We start from the raw sequence: 22,848 nt of genomic DNA, 5'->3' as shown, positions 1-22,848 counted from the left end.
TTCTTTCTTTCTTTCTTTCTTTCTTTCTTTCTTTCTTTCTTTCTTTCGGAGAGAGGAAGAGAAGAGAGCATTAGCAGGGGTGGGGAAGGGCAGAGGGAGAGGGAAAGAGAGAGAATCTTAAGCAGGCTCCACGCCCAGCATGGAGCCCGACATGGGGCTCAAGCCCATGACCCTGAGATCATGACTTGAGCCAAAATCAAGAGTTGGATTCTTAACCAACTGAGCCACTCAGGAGCCCCTAAACCCCAAACCCTTTAGTTACCTCCCTCCCAGCTGCCATCCCTCATTCCCCCCAAGACCTAAGCAATCACTAATCTATTTCATGTCTCTATGGATTTTCCCATTTTGGACTTTCCATATAATTGGAATTATAAAATATGTGGTCTTTTGTGGTTGGTTTATTTCACTTAGCATAATTTTTCAAAAATCTTTATTTTTTTAGATCAGGTTGAGGTTCATGGAAAGATTGAAAGGAAGTTACAGAGATTTCCCATATACGCCCTGCACCCACCTGCATAGCCTTCACTGTCACCAACATCTGCCACCAGAGTGGTACATTTGTCACAACTGATGAACCTATTACATTGACACCTCATTTTCATGCCAAGTTTCATAGTTTACAATTAGGGTTCTCTCTTGATGTTGTACATTCTCCGAGTTTGGACAAATGGATAATGACATGTATCCATCATTATAGTATCATACGAACTATCAGTTCTCCAGAAATCCTCTGTGCTCCACCTATTCATCCCTCTTCCCACCCTAACTACTGGCAACCATTTATCTTTTTACTCTCTTCGTAGTTTTGCTTTTTCAAGAGTGTCAGATAATTGGAATCTTATAGCCTGTAGGTTTTTCAGATTGTAATATACATTTTTTTAAAAAGATTTTATTTATTTATTTAAAGAGAGAGCTCCAGCAGGGGGAGGGGCAGAGGGAGAAGGAGAAAGAATCCTAAGCAGACTCTGTGCTGAGCTCAATCTCACGGCCCTAAGATCATGACCTGAGCCGAAATCAAGAGTCTGATGCTTAACCTGCTGAGCCACCCACATGCCCCAGTGATATACATTTAAGTTTCCTCCATGTCTCCTCGTGACTTGATAGCTCATTTCTTTTTTTTTTTTTTTTAAAGATTTTATTTATTTGACAGAGAGAGATACAGCGAGAGAGGGAACACAAGCAGCGGGAGTGGGAGAGGGAGAAGCAGGCTTCCCGCAGAGCAGGGAGCCCGATGCGGGGCTCGATCCCAGGACCCTGGGATCATGACCTGAGCCGAAGGCAGACGCTTAACGACTGGATAGCTCATTTCTTTTAAGCGCTGAATGATATTCCATTGTCTGCGTGTAGCACAGTTTATCTATCCTTTCACCATTGAAAATCTCGGCAATTCTGAATAAAGCTGCTATACACAACCATGTGCAGGTATCTGTATGGACATGTTTTTGACTCCTTTGGGTAAATACCAAGAGCATGATTACTGGATCATATGATAAGAGTACATTTAACTTTGTAAGAAAGTACCTGACTGTCTTCCAAAGAGGCTGTACCATTTTTCATTCCTACCAGCAAATGAATGAAACTTCCTATTTCTCCACATTCATACAAGCATTTGGTGTTTTGGTGACACATTGTCAGTATCTTTGATTTTACTCTAATAAGTGTGGCATAATGTTTTCAAGGTTAATCCATACTGTAGAATGTATCCGTATTTTGTTCATTTTTATTACTGAATAATATTCCATCGTGTGGATATGCAATATTTTGTTTGGTCATGCATCAACTGATGGACATGTGGGTTGCTTCACTGTTTTACTACTGTAAGGAACGCTGCAGTGGACATTCATGTATACGTTTTTATGTGGACACATGTTTTGATTTCTCTTGGGCATATACCTAGGAGTAGAATTTCTGTGTCATAAGGTTAAGTCTAAGTTTAACTATTTGTGGAAGTGTCAAATTGTTTCCAAACTGGCTGCACCATTTTATATCCAGTGTAGTCAAAGAAACAGACAATAGAGTTAGTCAGTAATAAATGTAGCAGAGAAAAAGATGAAGAAGCATGGAAAGCTAGACCGTGATTGGGTCTCGTTAAAGTGAGGAGGCCATTTTGTGTATAAGCTGAATTATGCATATATTATCTCAGTTAAAAAAAATGAGACTGAGAATTTGATCATCCTGAGGGTACCTAGATTCACAGAGGTTAGACTTCGTGCTCAAGATTACAGGGCAGGTAAAGGGTGAGCTGGAATTTCACTCTAGATTGCTCTGACATCACGGCTCAAGCTCTTCTCACTATACCACATTTTCCTAAATGTTCATTTTTCTAGAGTAAGAACTTATTCCTTAAAATGGAAGCATAATGCATTTGGAACAAAACTGACAGTTAATGTATGGAGCTCATTTTCCTTAAGAAACAGTCTCAGCAGGAAAATGAATGTTCTTTGACCTAATTTATGCATGAATAAGATCATAAATACTATGTGGCCTAGAAAGACGTCTTTCCTACTGTCTCCAGGAGCCTCTTCTGAGGTACAACATTGCATATAACTCTTGGGGAGCTCCTACACTGTCAGATTTCTAGTTGAAAAATACAAACTTCCTCTTTTTAATGAAACATCATATGTAGCCAGATTTAATACTTTGGAGTCCTGCCCTAGCTTCTGGCCCACACAGTTGAGTGGGGGCTAACAGGTCTGAATTTCATAGGGCAGGAGGCTAGTAGGCTGGAGACCCAGGGAAGAGTTGATGTTGCAGTCTTGAGTTGAAAGGCAGTGTGAAGGCAGAATTCTTTCTCAGTTCTTTTTTTTCCTTAAGGCCTTCTACTGATTGGACAAGGCCCATCCCTGGGGTATATCCACTGAAGTTTGGAGATTTTTCTGGATTGGCTGAGCAGGGCTTTAATGAGTCAGCAATCTGTGGGTCAGCTCTAAACAAGGTATGCCTATATGAGTTTAGTGACAAAGACCAGCAAGTGGGGAAACAATTATTCTCTGAGCCCCTATTCTAGGCCCTGAGATTTTAGTTGTGAATGAGATGGATGATGTCTTACAGAACTTATTTTGCAGCAGGTAAAATTAAAAAAAAAATCTACCTGCATAACACAAAATCATTTATGTGCCATGGGAAAGGAAGAAACAAAAGGGTGGCATTTGAGCCAGGCCTCCAAGAACAGATATGCTTTTACAAATGAAAATGGAGAAATGGTTGTGGGAAGTACAAACTGGTTACTTAATGCTGTTGAATTACTTTCTAGGAAACAACAGTAACAAAAATTCTCTGTTCTCACAATGAATTCTTCGGAATCATCCCGAGTGATCATTTCCCCTTTTATTCTTTTTTTTTTTTTTTTTAAGATTTTAGTTATTTGACAGAGAGAAAGACAGCAAGAGAGGGAACACAAGCAGGGGGAGTGGGAGAGGGAGAAGCAGGCTTCCTGCTGAGCAGGGAGCCCGATGTGGGGCTCAATCCCAGGACCCTGGGATCATGACCTGAGCAGAAGGCAGACGCTTAACCAACTGAGCCACCCAGGCACCCGTCCCCTTTTATTCTGAGCCAGTGGACTCCTCCACAGTTGGTAAACCCTAGATTAAAAATATGAGATTATTCCACATTCCAGAAATGGAAATCGTGGTGGAATGAACAGGAAGACTTTTTCCATATCTAGAATTTTCCAAATGAGCTGGGATCTCGATTAAAAAGTTAGCCTACGGATGTTTTAAAGCTCTCGTCTCCCCCTTCTTAAAGACATGCCGTATCCACCCACCCTGTCCACCCACCCAATCCCCAGACCCTTTTGACAAATAAATGCGCTGACCTAGCTGCTTCCCCACAAAAATCCTCTCCCTGCCCTGAGCAGCACTGTTTCTCTATCAGCTTCTCAGAGTGGCTGGTTACTGAGTCACTGACTTCTTCAGGGTTTGGGTTGGGAATTATCTATGGGAAAAAAAAAAACCATCCAGCACAGGCAACTCCGGGTCTATAGCCAGAGGGCTGGCAGGTAGGACAAGCAGGTTCTGAGGACTTCAGTATGGCAAGCAGTTGTGCCTTAAGCGACTGGGACACAGATGGTCACTATGCAGCCAAGCATCTGGTTTGAGTTCTGCAGCAGGTTGTCTTTAGTTAAAAATAGATGCGATGTTTGTCAGTAACTCTTCCTGGAAGATGAAGGTGGCATGCTTCACATAGAAGGAGGAAATACCAAGCCATCTCAACACATATATTTTCGTCCTATAAGACTGTTTAAGCACAGTGTCTAGAATTTTGGAATAACATTAAAAATGAGAGCTTTTTGTACATTTTCCTAGGACAGCAGCAACTCTTGCCTCAACTCTTTTTTTTTTAAGATTTATTTATTTCCTTATTTATTTGACAGAGAGAGCGCGCGCACACAAACAGGGGGAGTGGCAGGCAGAGGGAGAGGGAGAAGCAGGCTTCCCACTGAACAGGGAGCCCGATGCGGGACTCGATCCTAGGACGCTAGGATCCTGACCTGAGCCGAAAGCAGACGCTTAACCGACTGAGCCACCCAGGCACCCTGTCAACTCGTCTTTAAAACTATTTGTGCAGGTGACAGACATTTAAATAAGGGTGTGTGTGTGTTTAATCCAGGCTGCTGAGGATGACAGCTTCTAGAAAGTAAAGGTTTCCCCCCCCAACACACATATTCTTTATTCCATTTCTCTAAAAGAATAAGGATTTTTTTTAACCTCTTTTGGAAAGACAAATAATAAACATGGTCACTATCATGTTGCTCTATTTCCTACAATAGTGGAGCAGCTCAGAGAACAAAAATCTTTCTCCTTAAGTTCCACTTATATTACAGACTGCCTGGGTCTCCTCTTTCCACTTGGAAAAACATGTTTCCCAGGCAGAGAGAGAAAATGGCTCAGTTTTTAGCCATCCTGGAGTTGGTTTCTCTTGTGGATGGGTAGAAAAAAAAAAAGCATAGGCATTGATATCCTGTGCAGGACCTGAGACCCTGCTTCCCCCCATTGGGGAACTGAAATTTACATGTTAGGGGCACCTGGGTGGCTCAGTCGTTAGGCGTCTGCCTTCGGTTCGGGTCATGATCCCAGGGTCCTGGGATCGAGCCCCGCATCGGGCTCCCTGCTCCGCGGGAAGCCTGCTTCTCCTTCTCCCACTCCCCCTCCTTGTGTTCCTGCTCTCCCTCTCTCTCTCTCTCTGTCAAATAAATAAATAAAATCTTAAAAAAAAAAAAAAAGAAATTTACATGTTAAAGCTGGCAAGGCACTAAGAAAGCTTTTTGTCCAATCCTGTGGTTTTACTGAGGAAGAAACGGCAGTTCTGATAGACAAGGAATTCCCCAGTTAGCCACAACAGGCCCATTAAAGGAAATTGAGTCCCTTGTCCCAACACAGGTGGTACAAGGCTCTTTCTTCCCATTACCTGTCTTGGCAGTCCTCATTCGAATGCTCTCCAATTTCTGTTCCAACCTAAGGTTTCAGACACTAGTGGAATCAGTGTGCTAAACCTTCAGATTTCTGGAGGTGTGGGGTGTTGTCATTGTTTCTTCTGGATTACAAGAGAGTGGAAAAGCTGAATGGTGAAACAGTAACATAATTATGTATTTTCAGTCATGGCAAGACATTAGGTCAAAAAAGCAAGTTGCAGAAAAATATATAGCAGTCAAGGCCATTTTGTACATGTGGAGCTTAAAAGGAATCTGAGCTAAAATTGTTAAAAATGGTTACCCTGGGGAGCATGAATGAGATCAGATAGTGGGGCACAAGGAGGACTTTCCTATTTTTCTGCTAGATACTATTCTTTTGTATTACTTTCACAGTGAAAAAGTAATCATGGGGGCACCTGGGTGGTTCAGTCGTTAAGCATCTGCCTTTGGCTCAGGTCATGATCCCGGGGTCCTGGGATCAAGCCCCGCATCAGGCTCCCTGCTCAGCGGGAAGCCTGCTTCTCCCTCTCCCACTCCCCCTGCTTGTGTTCCTCTCTTCAAATAAATAAATAAAATCTTAAAAAAAAAAAAGAAAAAGTAATCATGTATTTCATGAGTAACGTGCTAAAAGTTACTTGAACTCGAGAAAGGACTAGTATCCAGGGTACATAAAGAGCTCTCAAAACTCAACAGTGGGGCGCCTGGGTGGCTCAGTTGGTTAAGCGACTGCCTTCAGCTCAGGTCATGATCCTGGAGTCCCTGGATCGAGTCCCACATCGGGCTCCCTGCTCAACGGGGGGTCTGCTTCTCCCTCTGATCCTCTTCCCTCTCGTGCTCTCTCTCACCCTCTCTCTCTCAAATAATAAATAAATAAATAAAATCTTTAAAAAAAAAAACAAACTCAACAGTAAAAGCAATAACCAGTCCAACTAGAAAATGCACAGAAGACATGACAGACATTTCACTGCCATTCAGATGACAAGTAGCACATGAAAAGGTGTCTGATGTCATTAGACATAAAAATAAAAATTAAAACTACAATTCAATGTCTTTTGACAACTTTCAGAGTGGCTAAAATAAAGAAGAGTGAAAACTCCAAATTCTGACAAGGATGTGGAAAAATTGGATTCCTTTGCTGGTGGGAATATAAAACAGCTACCCTGGAAAATAATTTGGCAATGTCTTATAAAACTAAACCTCATGGTCTAGCAATTGTACTCTTGGGTATTTACTCCAAATACATGAAAACTTACATTCACAAGAAAACCGGATATCCCTAGCAGCTGTGTTCATAAGAGCTAAGATGTGGAAAGAGTCCAGAGATTCTTCAGTGGGTGCGAGTTCAATGCACTGCCGTGCACAGGTACAATGGAATACTGTTGACACACGTGACAACTTGGATGACTCTCCAGGGAATTACACTGAGTGAGAAGAGTCAATCCCAAGAGGTTACACAATGGATGACTCCATTTATAGAAGATCTTGAAATGACACAGTTTTAGAAATGGAGAGCGGACTAGCAGTTGCCGAGAGTGAGGGGTGGGGAGGGCTGGAGGGAGTGGATGGGGTTGTCAAAGGGGGCAACACTGGGATCCTTGTGGGGGGGTGGAAGGGTTTTGCATGTTGACTGTGGTCACAGACACATGAATTTACGTGTGATAAAATTGGATACAGCTAAACACGCACAGTACAAGTAAATCTGGGGGGCTTTGAATAAGAGTGGCAGATTGTATCAATGCCAATATCCTGAGCATGGTTTTATATACTATAGGGTTGCAAGATGTTATCTTGGAGGAAAACTACGTAAAGGATTCATGGAATCACTCTGTTTCATTTCTTACAATTGTATGCGAACCCATAATGATCTCAGTCAAACTCTCAATTAAAAAAAAAGAATTGTAACATGTTGAAGCATTTAAATACATCGGTCAACTCCTGCCTGTAGAGCTTTGGGCAGAGGGGGTGTAAGCCCCTTACACCTCCCCAGCAGATATGGTCTTCCCAAACACGTCTCCCTCGTTCTTTCCCCAAGCACAAATGGGAAGACAGGGACTGATATCGCCTCAATGCATTGCTTTCTATAACCATAAAATCTGATTGTGGTCTAGGTCTGCATCAGAGGCTGTCAGCCCAGGCTATAAATTAGAATCCCCTGTGGCAATTTAATGTGGTTCAGTAACCTACTAGAGTCAGCATCCCACCCCAGACTGATTAAATCTGAGCCTGGGGGGTGAGATCTTGGCATAGTTTTTTGTTTGGTGCTTAAGCTGGTGATCGTAACGTGCTTCCAAGATTGAGAACCACCCCTTCAGGTCAGAGTGGTTCTCATCGTGATGGCATTTAAAACACCAGCCCATGTCCCCATTTCTCACTATCCTAGACTATATATACTACTGGGATCAGAAGGCTGTGTTTTCAGGGGTTCACCTCCCCTCTGCAGGGAAAGCTGACACTGAGTGTGGAACCTCTGGAAGAGGGGTGCTCAGGGGCAGGCCAGGCGGGTGAGTTCTAGAGCACACACAGGTACACTTAGTACTCTCCAGGCTGTGTACTTGGCTGAGTTTCTCCACACATGGCTCAAGCCCTGCCAGTTTTCTCTGCTGGCTGCTTCTGAGGCTGTTGAGAGACTGAGCAAACTGTGGGCAGGGCCCTTGAGGAATGGGGAGGGTAAAAGAGGCAGAGGTCCTTGGGATGACAAAGCCTTCTTGGACCTAGCTCAGCCTCCAGCTGAGAGCCCGTAGTTGTGCCATGGAACCAGGAAACTCTCTCAGGGTCTGGCTGGCGTCAGGGAGGTAAATGGAGCCTGGGGATTAACGTCGGTGCCTCCAGAGCAGAAAAGAGGTTGGGGATTTAGTGCCCCCCACTGCAGCATACTTCTTCACAGGGTACTCACTTCCAAACACCCCCAGAGAACATGTGAAAGGAAAACCCATTTAAAACCGCCTGTATGCACATCGCATCCAGCAGTCATTAGCATCTGGAAGGCAAGCAGAGTTATGAAAAACTCTGCCTAACTATATCATAAGAATTTCTCCAATAACCCAAACACATTCTGCAGATTCTGCTAAAAGCCAAGCAGAGGGAGAACAGCTTCCTGGCCCTTTGTGCTCCATCCCCCACCCCCATCGTTATTTAGCAATTCCAGACATTTTCTTGATTGTCCTAGAGGACAGCAAAATTAGTTTCTCCCTCAATCCAACTGTGTCCTGTTACCCACCTTGTCACCATTCCGATTCTGTTCCCAGGCTGCTGATAAGGATCCATTCAACAGGTTCCAAAAAGCCACATGCTGCTTGACCCCGGATTCATCATGTTTACAGAATCCCAAGTGCAACTATTGAAGGAGATGCTGTTCATCTATGTGCCGAGGTCATTTTGTTCTGTCCTCTCATATGTCCGTCCTCTGTGTCTCATTGAGAGCAAGGAAGAAAGTGAATTCTTTTCTCTCATCTCTTTTCTTTGTTTGCAACTGCGGTCACTCCTGCAGACAGACCTCTCTGAGAAGTCATTGTCAAGAGCAACAGAAGACTGAAAAGGCAAGACAGCTAGCACCCTGCCACTAGCTACTGCTGACTGGGCTGAGTGCATGCTGTCGGATTCCCATGCCTGGGACCTTTGCTCACTCAATTCCTAACTTCTTCATCTTTCCTCTCTCCTCTGGTCTCCACTAAAAGTGAGGAAACCAGTTACATTTTCCATAAAGCAGCTCCAAACCTACGTGAAAAATCCATTGAGGCTGTAGCAGATTTCTGCTTTTTTTTTTTTTTTTTTTTCCTCTTTAGATCAAAGGCGCTCAGCTCTTAAGATAAAACTTAAAAGGTCAGCCACTCTGGCACTCAACTGGACCGATCGATGTGACCAAGTCCCAGTAAAAACTCTGGACATTGAGGCTCTGCCTGCGTTTGCAATACCCTGTACGTCTTTGTTGCCTGAACAAATCAGCTCCATTCACAGCTCTCTAGGAGAGGACAACTGGAAACTCACTGGGTGACCTCTCCTGGACTCTGCCCCATGCGCCTCATGTCTTAGCTGGTTCTAATCTGTATCCTTTCATTGACCAAACCATAGCCACAAATTAAACAGCCTCCAGTGAATTCTGTGAGTCCTTCCGGGGAACTCTCAAACCTGAGACTCCTAAAATTGCAATTGCCATCAGAAGTGGTCTTGGGGGACACCTGGGTGGCTCAGTCGACTAAGTGTCTGCTTTTGGCTAGGGTCATGATCCCAGAGACCTGGGATTAAGTCCCGCATCAGCTCCTTGCTCAGCGGGGAGCCTGCTTCTCCCCCTGCCTGCCGCTCTCTCTTTCTCTCTCTGACAAATAAATAAAATCATTAAAAAAAAAAAAAAGAAGTGGTCTTAGGGACTTCCTTAATTATGCAGTTCTCATTAATAATTCTGGAAAAGTCAGATGACCTTTCTGGTCTTCCATGAACTCACTGGAAAGTGGGGACATGATTATACCTGACCTGCTAGCCCTCTAATAAAGAATAAGACAACTAAAACAACAGATTTGAAAGCACTTTGTGAACCGTGAGACAGTTTGTAAATGATAAGGATTATTATTGTCACATTTGCACGATGTCTCAAAGAGTTCCCTAGGTGACCTAGCTGTAGACGTTAATGGTCCAGGCTTTGGACTCAGCCATATTTGGCTTTGATTCTCATGTCTACCAACTACTGAGGCTACTTACTCCCTACATTTCACATTCTTCATCTACAACATAGAGGTAATAATATTTAGTTCATACATTTATCTTAAGACTTAAAAAGACTCTAAGGACTCAACACCTACACAGATGGTCTTCAGTGAATTACAATGATTTGACTCATGAGTTTGCAGCTGTACATTGGGGTGGAACAATACACATTCAGTAGAAACCATACTTCAAATTTTGAATTTTGGTCTTTTCCTGCGCTAGCGATATGTGTATGATATTCTCTTGCGATGGGATTCTCTCACGATCAGCCAAGGCTCCCAGGTAGCCACCCAAACACGAGGGTAAACCACCAATACACTTTCAACCATCCTGCACCGTACAACCGTTTATTTTTCACTCTCAGTCCAGTATTCAATAAATTACATAAGGTATTCAACACTTTATGGTAAAATGGGCATTGTGTTAGATGCTGCTGCCCAATTGTAGATTAATGTAAGTACTCTGAGCACGTTTAAGGTAGGTTGGGCTAAGCTTTGATGTTCAGTACGTTAGGTGTATTAAATGTATTTTGACATTCAATATTTTCAACTTATGATTGGCTTATCAGGGCAGACCTCATCCTAAGTCAAGGAAGATGTATAATTATTGTTACTATTATTATTTTTGTTTACCGCTATTCCACGGCTAGCCAGCTGCAGATGTGGGGGTAGGGCGATGGGGATACATTGCCATATTTTTGTTTAAACTCAGCATGTCATTACTCTTTGCTTCACAATATTATTCTGATATTGGTTAGTAAGTTATTGCTTTAGAATATTAAGTAGCTATATCAAGTTAATATAATGTCAAAACTCTAATTTACTACTAAAGTATAGTCAAGATTGCACTTTATAGGTCATTTTGGTTTTATTGAAGTGTGTATATTAATTGGCTCGTTGTTGGTTGGTTGATTAAGGTACTCATTAATATTCCTCTTCGCTGTATTAATGATCAGGAGTGGATCCTAACAAGAACCCATAAAATCATATAATAAAAATTGGTATAGAAATCAGAACAGGGTTAGGGGAAATAGTGCAAGGCCAATATGTTTAAGAATAGCTTTAGGGGCACCTGGGTGGCTCAGTTGGTTAGGAGTCTACCTTCGGCTCAGGTCATGATCCTAGGTCCTGGGATCGAGCACTAGCATCGGGCTCCCTGCTCAGCAGGGAGTCGGCTTCTCCCTCTCCCTCTGCTCCTCCTGCTTGTGCGCTCCCTCTCTCTCTCAAATAAATAAATAAAATATTTTTTTTTTTTAAAGAATAGCTAAAACTGTTAGAGGACTTCACCAATGTTTCCTCTCTTCTCTTGGAAATACGATTTCTTTTCCTGACCTCTGTCCTTCCTCAAGGAGAAAATAGGGTTTCTTTCTTCTCTAGAATGATTTCCATCAGACCTTCCTTGTGCTCTTCCCCTTTTTTCCAATCCTGACCCCTTGCTGAGGACTTGGCCTTGTGTCATCCCAGGCAGCACTCTCCTCTTCCTCTGAAGGATACCTGAGATATGCTTTTGAACAACGAATGGTCCACTGCTAAGGATTTTACTTCACTGTGTTGAAACTGGAATGGAGCATGACATTTTGATATCACTGCCAGGACAGCCTTATCAAAATGTGGGCCGAAAACATAGTGCTGCTTTTTTGTTTTGTTTTGTTTTTTTTCCTAATGACTAAGCTGTGTGTAAAACAGATCTTGATGAGCATGTGAAAGAGTGTGTGAAGAGATCTGTTTCCACACATCTCTTCACCACTTCCAGCTTCTGTCTCAGCCTCTCTACCCCCCCTTTTTTTTAAGCATAAAAAAGTTGTCACATGTAAATTTGTTATTATTATTATTTTATAACATATAGTGTATTATTTACTTCAGGGGTACAGGTCTGTGATTCATCAGTCACAATTCACAGCGCTCACCATAGCACATACCCTCCCCAATGTCCATCACCCAGCCACCCCCTCCGTCCCATCCCCCTCCACTCCAGCAACCCTCAGTTTGTTTCCTGAGATTAAGAGTCTCTTATGGTTTGTCTCCCTCTCTGGTTTCGTCTTGTTTCATTTTTCCCTCCCTTCCCCTATGATCCTCCGTCTTGTTTTGCAAATTCCTCATATCAGTGAGATCATATGATACTTGTCTTTCTCTGATTGCCTTATTTCGCTTAGCATAATATCCTCTAGTTCCATCCACATCGTTGCGAATGGCAAGATTTCATTTTTTTTTTTATGTCAGCTTCTCTACCCTTGAGCCCCACCCCATCTCTGGAGCTCCCCTCATTCATGAGTTGTACCCTGTTCTTCCTCCCATCCCTGAGCTCCACCCTCTCCTCTGAGATTCACCCACCCCCATCTCTGAGCCTCACTGTTTCTTACTATCATTTTACAGCCATCAGGAGCTAGGGAGGAGGAGTGGCATGCCGTACCCCTTTAAAAATGACCACTTGGAGGAGCAGCCTGGGTGGCTCAGTTGGTTAAGCAACTGCCTTTGGCTCAGGTCAAGATCCCAGGGTCCTGGGGTCGGGCTCCCTGCTCAGCAGGGGAGTCTGCTTCTCCCCCTCTCCCTGTTCATGCTCTCTCTCTCACTCTCTCTCTCTCTCTCAAATAAATAAAATCTTTTTAAAAAATTGACCACTGGAAAAGGCACACACCTCTTTTTACAGTCCAGGAACCACACTGGAGAGACATGACCATATCTAGGTGGGAAGACCTTTACGCTAGGAACTGTGCACATCTTCTGCCACTACGTTTATAGTGATTTGCAACACACTGCAAAATATTTTGTGTTCTGTAAGCATTTTACACCATTTTTATTTCTTGATGGTCAAAGGTACATGGCTGTGGTAGAAAATTGGGAAGTACATAATGCTGCTAAGAGGCAGTAAAAATATTACCCACAATCCCATCACCCAAGAGGAACATTCGTTCATATTTTGATGTTTCCTTCCAGAACTTTCTCTGTCCGTTCCTTTTCTTCACCTAGCTCAGATGAAATTGTTAATGCAATTTGTACTTCAAGTTCTGTTTTCATTTATTAGTGATTAGATCATCTAATTGGGTCGGGTTTTCACCTAAATTAAGCAGTGTCTCTGATCCTTGAGCGAGGAAGACAGTGCCTCTGTCCTCAGAGTCTGGAGGAGGGAAGTGAAGTTTATAGAACTGTGGTTCTGGATACTGAAGATGGCAGCCACCCATTCTCACTGTAATCTAGACAAGTTGGTAGGAGCTGTGCCCTGGGGAAATGACTGTCAGCATGAATAATTCAAAAAAAGAGCAAGGCTAAGCCCAGACCCTTGGTAAATGGACACCAGAGATTTTGGAGCCAAAAGTCTGTGGGCAAAGATGGAGGGAACCATGGCCCATGACTTCTGAGCAGGAACAGTGTTCAAGGGACTAGTGGATGAGATCCAGGTGTCTGCATGAAGAAGATTGAGCCGAAGAGTGGACGGGGGCATGTCAGGTCACCAGATGTCAAACTCCCAACATTTGGGCAGTTAGAAGTCTCAGCCAAAACAGAACAGCAAAACAGGACAGATGAGACTTTCCAGTTTCCTGATGAGTCTAACAAGGGTAGGTGGTGGGCAGGCCACAGTAGAGGAAGGGCATTCTCACATTAGAAACCTGGACCTCAAAGGGAGCTTTGTAGAACAACGGTTCACAGGTCCCTCCAGCACCGAGTGCTGAGGGGCTACCACGTGGGACCCCAATCACAAAGAGGGCACGGCTTTGAGGGCAAGCCAGCATCATAATGGAGCTTCCCAAAATAACAGTGAGGGCAACCTAATCCTCTACTGGTACTACTCTACCTGACAGGCTGTGATAAAATAAAGGCATAACTGCAAGTTACGATGTTGGATCCATATTCTCAAATTTTCTTACCTTAATCAACTCTGTTCCAATAAGGGAGACCCTTGTTCACCTACATCTACTTCCCACTGGGAAAAGAAACCAGGGATTACAAAGAATTAAGAGAAGGCCAAGACTATAATGAACGTGGTCTTATTGCAGTAATGGGGGAAAATAACAAAATGATCATCAAAGTAAAACATTGGTAATTCTACCAATATAGGATTAATATAAACCTTACATATTAGTTGAAACCTTTGGCCCATGCAAACCAACACTGATGATGCGGGCAAGTGTGTCTCATCTGAAAACTGTGGTAATCTCAACTCTGTGTAAGAACCTTTGGAACTAAAAAACACTGTTAAACGTTTGGTTTAAATTTAAATTACCAAATACTGTGCGTAATAGATACTCTCAATTCCTGCTTGCATCCCTGACCCTCCCGGAATCCCTGATTCTTGCCCACCTCTTACTCCTCAGAATCCACCTCTGTCCCTGAGCCGCACTGTAGCCCTAAGCCCCCATTTAATACCTCGATAACCTTTAAAAGGTGAAAGTAGAATCTTGTCTTTTGAGCATGAAGAACCAGCAGTGAATGTAAAACATCACGCACTCGCGACTACAGCAGCTTGCTATGCCCAGTTCTGTGCTACATAACGAAAGATCACCCTTAGAGGTAGACTCCGGCCCAATAATTCAGACATGGTGATAATAGAGACCCAAATGTTAGAAGCATGAAAAAAAAAATCTACCCTCAAATATTAAATATGTGGCGCTGGCAAAAGAGCTAAGGCAAAAAGGGAAACTGATCGCTCAGCTGATGGGATCAGTGGCATTTGGGTGGTTTTATGCGCTGAATGACTTGTAGAACTGGACATCTGTTGGGATGCCTGGGTGGCTCAGTTGGTTAAGTGTTTGCCTTCAGCTCAGGTCGTAATCCCAGGGTCCTGGGATCGAGCCCTGTGTTGGGCTCTTTGCTCAGTGGCTCTCTCTCTGACAAATAAATAAATAAAATATTTAAAGAAAATAAAAATCTTTAAAAAGATTTATTTAAAAAAAGAATTGGGCATCTCTCATTATGCAGACATCATTTCAGTAGACACAGTGTGGCCCCAAATAAATAATCCTTTATGACTCAAAGCAAATACTTCACAGTGTTGATCATGGATATTCTTGTACACCCATATGGCACTTCAAGTCATCTAGGAAGCAGATGCCAGTGCAATTAGAAGTTCCAGAGATTTGCTGGGGTAAGTGCCTGTGACAAATAGAAGGGAGAGGTAGGTGGGTACACAGGGAGAGACTCCAGGCTGCGGGGCAGGCCCAACACCTGACAGGGAAGGAAGATGGGGTGGAAGAGTCTCAGACTGCGGCACAGCGCTGAGCAAGTCAACTCTAGTGTAGAAGGTTGCTCATTCGATGAGTCTTGCCTCAGGCAGAAACGGACCATCTCTAGTACCCCACGATGCCCAGTCACTGGCCAGTGCAGCTTGGGGAGAGCGTTGCCCCAGCTTGGACAGTTAAATACACCTGTTGCAGCAGGTTTTCGTGAAGGACGATCTGAGCCGCACACCTTCATGAATGCCCCAATTCACCCCCTTGTGCTGCTCAGATCCTTTGCTCCATGTATTCGAGGAACTGTAGACCTCTCTTCCTGTGGGAAAGTCTTGATGACTTACTTGGTGCTGTGACTCTGACCCTTATTCCTACTAGGTCTGAGCCCTTGGTAATTGTACCCCATTCAAGTTGGAGTTGCTACACATGCCTGTTCACTGTTTCAACTGGCCAAGGTCTGCCAAGAAGTACCGGAATGGATTACCTTGGCTGTACGTTATTCTGCCCTGCTCTGCTATATGAGCTTGAGATGGGCAGTCCTACCTCATGCTTCTGCTGGTCGGGGTCAATTATCCCTGCCACGATGGTGACTCTTCTTCTCACCCGCTGAAACATGGTCATGGGGAATTCCAAGTTCCCTGGCGATAGCCATAGCATATAGTTCAATGGAACCCTTGCTGTGTGCCCCAGTAGGAGTGTACCCCATTGGATACTAGGACCTCCAACCCCTGTGATCCCAGAGTTGCCCAAGAAGCACCTAGTCCCCCAGTGGTCACTGAGAGTGATGATAAGTGAGGCCTCTCTTGCTTCCACTTCTTGGGTCTCAGATGCTTCTGTGTTTCCTATAGAAGACACATCACTATATAAAGTTCTCTGATTTCATGTCTCTAGTGCATCCCAAAGGAAGGCACCCGGTTTTGCAGGGTATTGTCAGCAAGCTGGCTCCTCAGTTGCACCTCTGGAAGGCCACCAATGAAAGGCCACTTATTTTGGATGGTGCTGTATATGATATAAGGAGCAGATCCCATGGTCATGGGCCCACTGCCACACCTCCTTTGCTGTGGAATGGGGCCCCTGGTTGGCTGTGGTGATGTGTGAGATTTTATGCCTGTGAATCAGGCATTCTGCAAGTCCCTCAATAGTAGTGTTGCTGAGGCTCTGTGAGCAAGAAAAACAAATCTATACCCCAAATAGTTATCTTTCCCTCTGAAGATGAACCATTGGCTCTTCCAGCATGGAGCCCAGCATAGTTTACTTGCCATAAAATGATAGGTTGGCCTCCAAAGAATAGTGCCATTTAGGGGATTCAGTTTGGTCCCTGTTGCTGGCAGGTTGGAACTTCAGAGGTGGCAGTAGCTCTATTAGCCTTGGTAATGGGCATGTATCCTGTTGAGTTCATGCACAGCCTCTGTCTCTGCCCTTGTCTAGGCCACTCCAATCGTATGCACAATGTATCAATTCTGGGACGGTCAATGATGAAGGTGAATATCAACTGCCCACATCCTTGTGTCTAGTTGGCTGTTGAGTATCTTCCATGGATGGTTTCTGGTGGACATTAGTATATGATCTAAAAATCTTCACACTTAGTGTTCACTCCATCCAGTGCTGTTACCCCAGACCTCCTTGACTCTAATCCTCCAGTTTTATTTTTTTATTTTTTTTGTTTTTTTGTTTTTTCCTTCCAGGCCACTGGAACTGAATCCATTGGCACCTACCTCAGAATCTATATATTCTCACCTGGGGCTACTTTTTCTCCCACACAAAGTCAGTGACAGGATGCACTGTTCCCAGCTTTGCACATTGGAAAGATTTTTGTCTCCAGTGTCTTTCAAGGCCAACCCTAAATATGGCTATACTGTGGCTGCTTTCCATTTTCAGTTTGCATTCACAGACCAAGTCAACTCATGGCAAAACCTGGCTTGTTCCTCCTTCTTCATCTGTTTGTAGGAGATTCCCGCATAGGTGGTCATATGTACAAGCTGAAGGAGGGTCACTAGTGTGACCAGGGTGGGTAACATGGGTGTCTGGGTTACCTGGTTGTGCAGCTTACTCATGCCTTCTGGTCTTGCTTGGCCTCAATCCCAGACATTCCATTTCCATCTTACTGTGGACTCCCACTGGGCCTATTTTACTTTAGGACTTGGTGGGTTTAACAAAAGTCACTTCGTAATAGGAAGTTGTGGATGCATAGTCACTCAATGCCCTATGGTCAAGCATTCCAGCTCTTACAGGGCCCAGGAACATGCCAGGAGCTATTTCTCAAAAGGCAAAGGCAAATAATTCTTTGCAGCCTTGGTTTGCTGCAGAGCTCAATCTTGGTCAGGCACCAGTTACGATTGACAGGCCATCCATATCTCTCAGTATATGACCTAGAGAAGCATTCCTAGATGTGTAATGTGTTGCCTTCAGAACCCAAAATGGCTCACCAAGCGTTATGCTTCCATCTTTAAAGAGGGAATGCAAGATTCAGAAATTTGTCTTTTACCTTGGAGAGGATGTCTTGGTAAACCCCTGAGTACAGGACCTCTTAAAAATTTCCTTGAGTAGTAGGTTTCTGAGTCTCCTGGGGCTTGTCTCCCGCTCCGTGGAGCGCAGCTATCTTACCAAGGCATCTAGCATATTAGTCGCCTTTTGCTTAACCAGTCCATCCAGCATGATGTCATCAATGTAGTGGATCAGTGGGATGATCAGAAGGTCCAGATCACTTTAGACTGTATTATGACAGAAGGCAGAGGAGTTAACAGCCCTGGAGCAAACCCGTAAATGAATATTCTTGTCCATTAGGGCAGTCTTGCGTCAGGAAGAACTAGCCTGACTCTAGCCCCTCCCTCCTGCTTAGATTAGCTCAACCATTGGCTGGGAGAGGCCAGGGGGCGTGGCCTCGAGTGGATGGGGCTGAGAATCCTGAGGGTGTGGCCACTCCTTGTGCAGTTGGAGAGGCTCAGAGCTGTAGATGCTCCCATATGTTCACTAAGGGTGATATTTATCCTTTTCCAGTGCTTTTCTCTGTTTTCCAAATTTTCTGCAGTGGGTACATATTATCTCTAAAATCCGAAGAAGAAAAAACCACATGTAGAGTCATATTGCCAAAGTGTCTATGTCCAATTTTTTAGAATCATATGATTTCACAGTGAAATGTCTATTTTACCAGATTTTTGAACAGGCGTCTGGCCAATAAGTCTTATAAAATGGTTTAATGCTGTTTTATTTTTTTTCTTTTTCATCTTTTTTTTATTTAGATTCAATTAGCCAACACATAGTACATCATTCATTTCAGATGTAGTGTTCTGTCATTCATCAGTTGCTTGTAACACCCAGTGCTCATTACATCACGTGTCCTCCTTAATGCCCATCATGAGTGTTCTATAGTTTTCTGAGTACATCTCCTTTGCCTCTTTGGTTATGTTTATTCCTAGATATCTTATGGTTTTTGGTGTAGTTGTAAATGGGATTAATTCCTTCATTTCTCTTTCTTCTGTCTCATTGTTAGTGTATAGAAATACAACTGATTTCTGTGCATCGATTGTATATCCTGCCAAGTTTCTGAATTGCTCTATGAGTTCTAGCAATTTTGGGGTAGAGTCTTTTGGGTTTTCCACATAAAGTATCATGTCATCTGAGAAGAGTGAGAGTTTGATTTCTTCTTTGTCAATTAGAATGCCTTTTATTTTTGTTGTCTAATTACTGAGGCTAGGACTTCTAGTACTATTGAACAAAGTGGTGAGAATGGGCATCCCTGTCATGTTCCTGACCTTAAGGGAAAAGCTCTCAGTTTTTCCCCATTGAGAATGATATTCACTGTGGGCTTTTCATAGATGGCTTTTATGATATTGAGGTATATACCCTCTATCCCTACACTGTGGAGAGTTTTAATCAAGAACGGATGCTGTATTTTGTCAGATGCTTTTTCTACATCAATTGAGAGGATACTATGGTTCTTGTCCTTTCTTTTATTAATGTGATGTATCACATTGATTTGTGAATGTTGAACCACCCTTGTAGCCCAGGAATAAATCCCACTTGGTCATGGTGAATAATCCTTTTAATGTACTCTTGGATCCTATTGGCTAGTATCTTGGTGAGAATTTTTGCATCTACATTCATCAGCGATATTGGTCCATAATTCTCCTTTTTGGTGGGGTCTTTGTCTGTTTTGGGGATCAAGGTAATGCTGGCTTCAGAACGAACTTGGAAGTTTTCCTTCTATTTCTATTTTTTGAACTAGCTTCAGAAGAATAGGTATTAATTCTTCTTTAAATCTTTGGTAGATGGGTGGCTCAGTCTGTAGCGTCTGCCTTTGGCTCAGGTCATGATCCCAGGGTCCCAGGATTGAGTCTCACATTGGGCTCCTTGCTCAGCAGGAAGCCTACCTCTCCCTTTGCCTGCTGCTCCCCCTGCTTGTGCTCTCTCTCTCTCTCTCTGACAAATAAATAAATAAAATCTTTAAAAAAATAAAAATAAATAACTGTTTGGTAGAATTCCCCTGGGAAGCCCTCTGGCCCTGGACTCTTGTTTGTTGGGAGATTTTTGATTACTGCTTCAATTTCCTTGCTGGCTATGGGTCTGTTCAGGTTTTCTATTTCTTCCTATTTCAGTTTTGGTAGTTTATAAATTTCTAGGAATGCATCAATTTCTTCCAGATTGCCTAATTTGTTGGCATATAGTTGCTCATAATATGTTCTTAAAATTGTTTGTTTTTCCTTGGTGTTGGTCATGATCTCTCCTCTTACATTCATGATTTTATTAATTTGGGTCCTTTCTCTTTTATTTTTGGTAAGTCTGGGTAGGGATTTATTGATCTTATTAATTCTTTCAAAGAACCAACTTCTAGTTTCATTGATCTGTTCTACTGTTTTTTGTTTGGTTTGGTTTGGTTTGGTTTCTATTTCATTGATTTCTGCTCTAATCTTTATTTTCTTTTCTCCTGCTTGGTTTAGGCTTTATTTGCTGTTCTTTCTCCAGCTCCTTTAGGTGTAAGGTTAGTTTGTGTATTTGAGACCTTTCTTGTTTCTTGAGAAAAGCTTGTATTGCTATATCCTTGCTACTCTTAGGACCACCTTTGCTGCATCCCAAAGGTTTTGAACAGTTGTGTTTTCATTTTCATTTGTTGCCATGAATTTTTTTAATTCTTCTTTAATTTCTGGTTGACCCATTCATTCTTTAGTAGGATGCTCTTTAACCTCCAAGTGTTTTGAGTTCCTTCTAAATTTCCTCTTGTGATTGAGTTCAAGTTTCAAAGCATTGTGGTCTGAAAATATGCTGGGAATGATCCCAATCTTTTGGTACTAGTTGAGACCTGGTATGTGACCCAGGATGTGATTTATTCTGGAGAATGTTCCATGTGCACTAGAGAAGAATGTGTATTCTGTTGCTTTAGGATGGAATGCTCTGAATATATCTGTGAAGTCCATCTGTTCCAGTGTGTCATTCAAAGCCCTTGTTTCCTTGTTGATCTTCTGCTTAGATGATCTGTCCATTGCTGTGAGTGGGGTGTTGAAGTCTCCTACTATTATTGTATTATTATCAATGTGTTTCTTTGATTTTGTTATTAATTAGTTTATATAATTGGCTGCTCCCGAGTTAGGAGCATAAATACTTATAATTGTTAGATCTTCTGGTTCGATGCCATTTTAATCTTTACAAATTTAATGCTGTAACTTTGGAGAGGTTATTCGTATTTTGCCTTATTTTTTTCTCACTGTTGAAATAATATATGTTAATTTTTGAAAATGTGGAAAATTATATAACTTAGTAAAGAAGAATTTAGAAATAATATCCCAAATCTTACCATCCTTGGACAAATCATTCTAGTGTACTGGTGTATTTTCCATTAGGCTTTTCTCTTACCTTTTTTTTTTCCTTTAAAAAGCTGATGTCAAAGTATGCCATTTTCTGCATAATTTTTTCCCTCTCCAAATGTTTCATCTAACAGCATAGTTTTACCCTTAAGAAGTGTCACTCACTTAGAGAAATGAAATTGGTGTGGGCCTAGGAGTTATAGAGATAAGATTACCTCCAGGTCAGAGGTGCAGAGAGACATGGTGGTCAAGTGTGGCTGTCCTACGTGAAACAGGGCATGTCCAGACCGAAGCCACTGCATCTATTGAGATGACAGGCTTGTGTTCAGGGGAGAGACTGGGAGCTAGTGAAATGGTAAAATGCTGAGTTCCTAGAGAAGAAAGAAGAGTCAAGGCCCATAGGGAGTGAAATCCTTCACATTTGTACCATGGTCATGCTCAATGTCATAAGTGGAAGGCATGACTCTGTATTTATTTATGATGAGTTCTTAAGGCCTAATTCCCATGTCTAGAATTAACTGCATGGCAATAATCATGCCCTAAGGCCAGGATCATACCAAGTTCTCAGGTTATCAAATTTAATTTCATTTCCCCAGTTTATCATGCAGTGGGAGCAAGGCAGCAGAGAATAAGGCCAATCCAATTTTCTAATGGCTTTCCATGCAGGATTGGATGATTAAGCCTTGGGTTCTCCTGGGCTTCTCAGGAGAGGCTGGCCTACTGAAAAAAATGAAAAGCTATTTTAATGTTGCCAAGGATGGAAGAATTAAGAACTGTTTTCTGAGTTTAAAAATCCCAAACCAGAGAAGGTGGTCATATAAGCTAAAATCAAAGCATCTTTACCGCACCTTTCAACAAGTCTTTAAGTACAAGAGTTACAAATTAAACAAGTTTGGCCATGTGTTAATAATTGTTGAACCAGGAATATTGCAGTTTCTCCCTGCTTTTGGATGTTTGACATTTTTTATAATAATAAAAATTTTCCAAAAAAACCTATTTGTCACAACGTTAATGATTTTTATAACATTAACTCATAAATACCTCATGAACTCTGTGTCCATCTTGTTCACCAGTTTATCTCCAGTACCTAGAACAATCCTGCTCCATTAACCTCGCAATTGATTAATTAATTAACTGGGATACATTAACAGAGACTCTTGGGGCACCTGGGTGGCTCAGTCAGTTAAGCATCTGCCTTCTGCTCAGGTCATGATCCCACGGTCCTGGGATCAAGCCCCACATTGGGCTCCCTGCTCAGCGGGAAGTCTGCTTCTCCTTCTCTCTCTGCCTGCTGCTCCCCATGCTTGTGCTCTCTCTGTAAAAAAACAAAACAAAACAAAACAAACAAAAACAAAAACAAAAAAAACAGAGACTCTTAAATAGATTCCAACCTCTCAATGTATGGATAAATTTCAGGGTTGATCCATATCCTTAACCTAATTAAGAGTAGAAAGTGGAGGATTTTTTTTCTTTTCTTTCTTTCTTTTTTTTTTTTTGGAGAGAGAGAAAGAAAGAGTGTGCACAAATGAGCAAGGTGGGGAGGGACAGAGAGAGAGGGAGAGAGAGAATCTTAAGCAGGCTCCATGCTCAGCCCAATGCGGGGCTCGATCTCATGACCCTGGGATGATGACTTCGGCCAAAATCAAGAGTCAGACATTTAACGGACTGAGTCACCCAGGCACCCAAAAGTGGAGGATTCCTACTGCAGTTACAGTTACCTCTTCTTTGTAGAAAATTCTAGAATAGCAATGCCAGAGTAACAGAGCAGTCGGAGAAAG

This window comes from Mirounga leonina, unplaced genomic scaffold (assembly GCF_011800145.1).
Source record: "Mirounga leonina isolate KUSES-001 unplaced genomic scaffold, KU_Mleo_1.0 Mir_168, whole genome shotgun sequence".
Lineage (NCBI taxonomy): Eukaryota > Metazoa > Chordata > Mammalia > Carnivora > Phocidae > Mirounga > Mirounga leonina.
The sequence above is the reverse complement of the archived record's forward strand: the minus strand, read 5'-3'. Positions refer to the sequence as shown.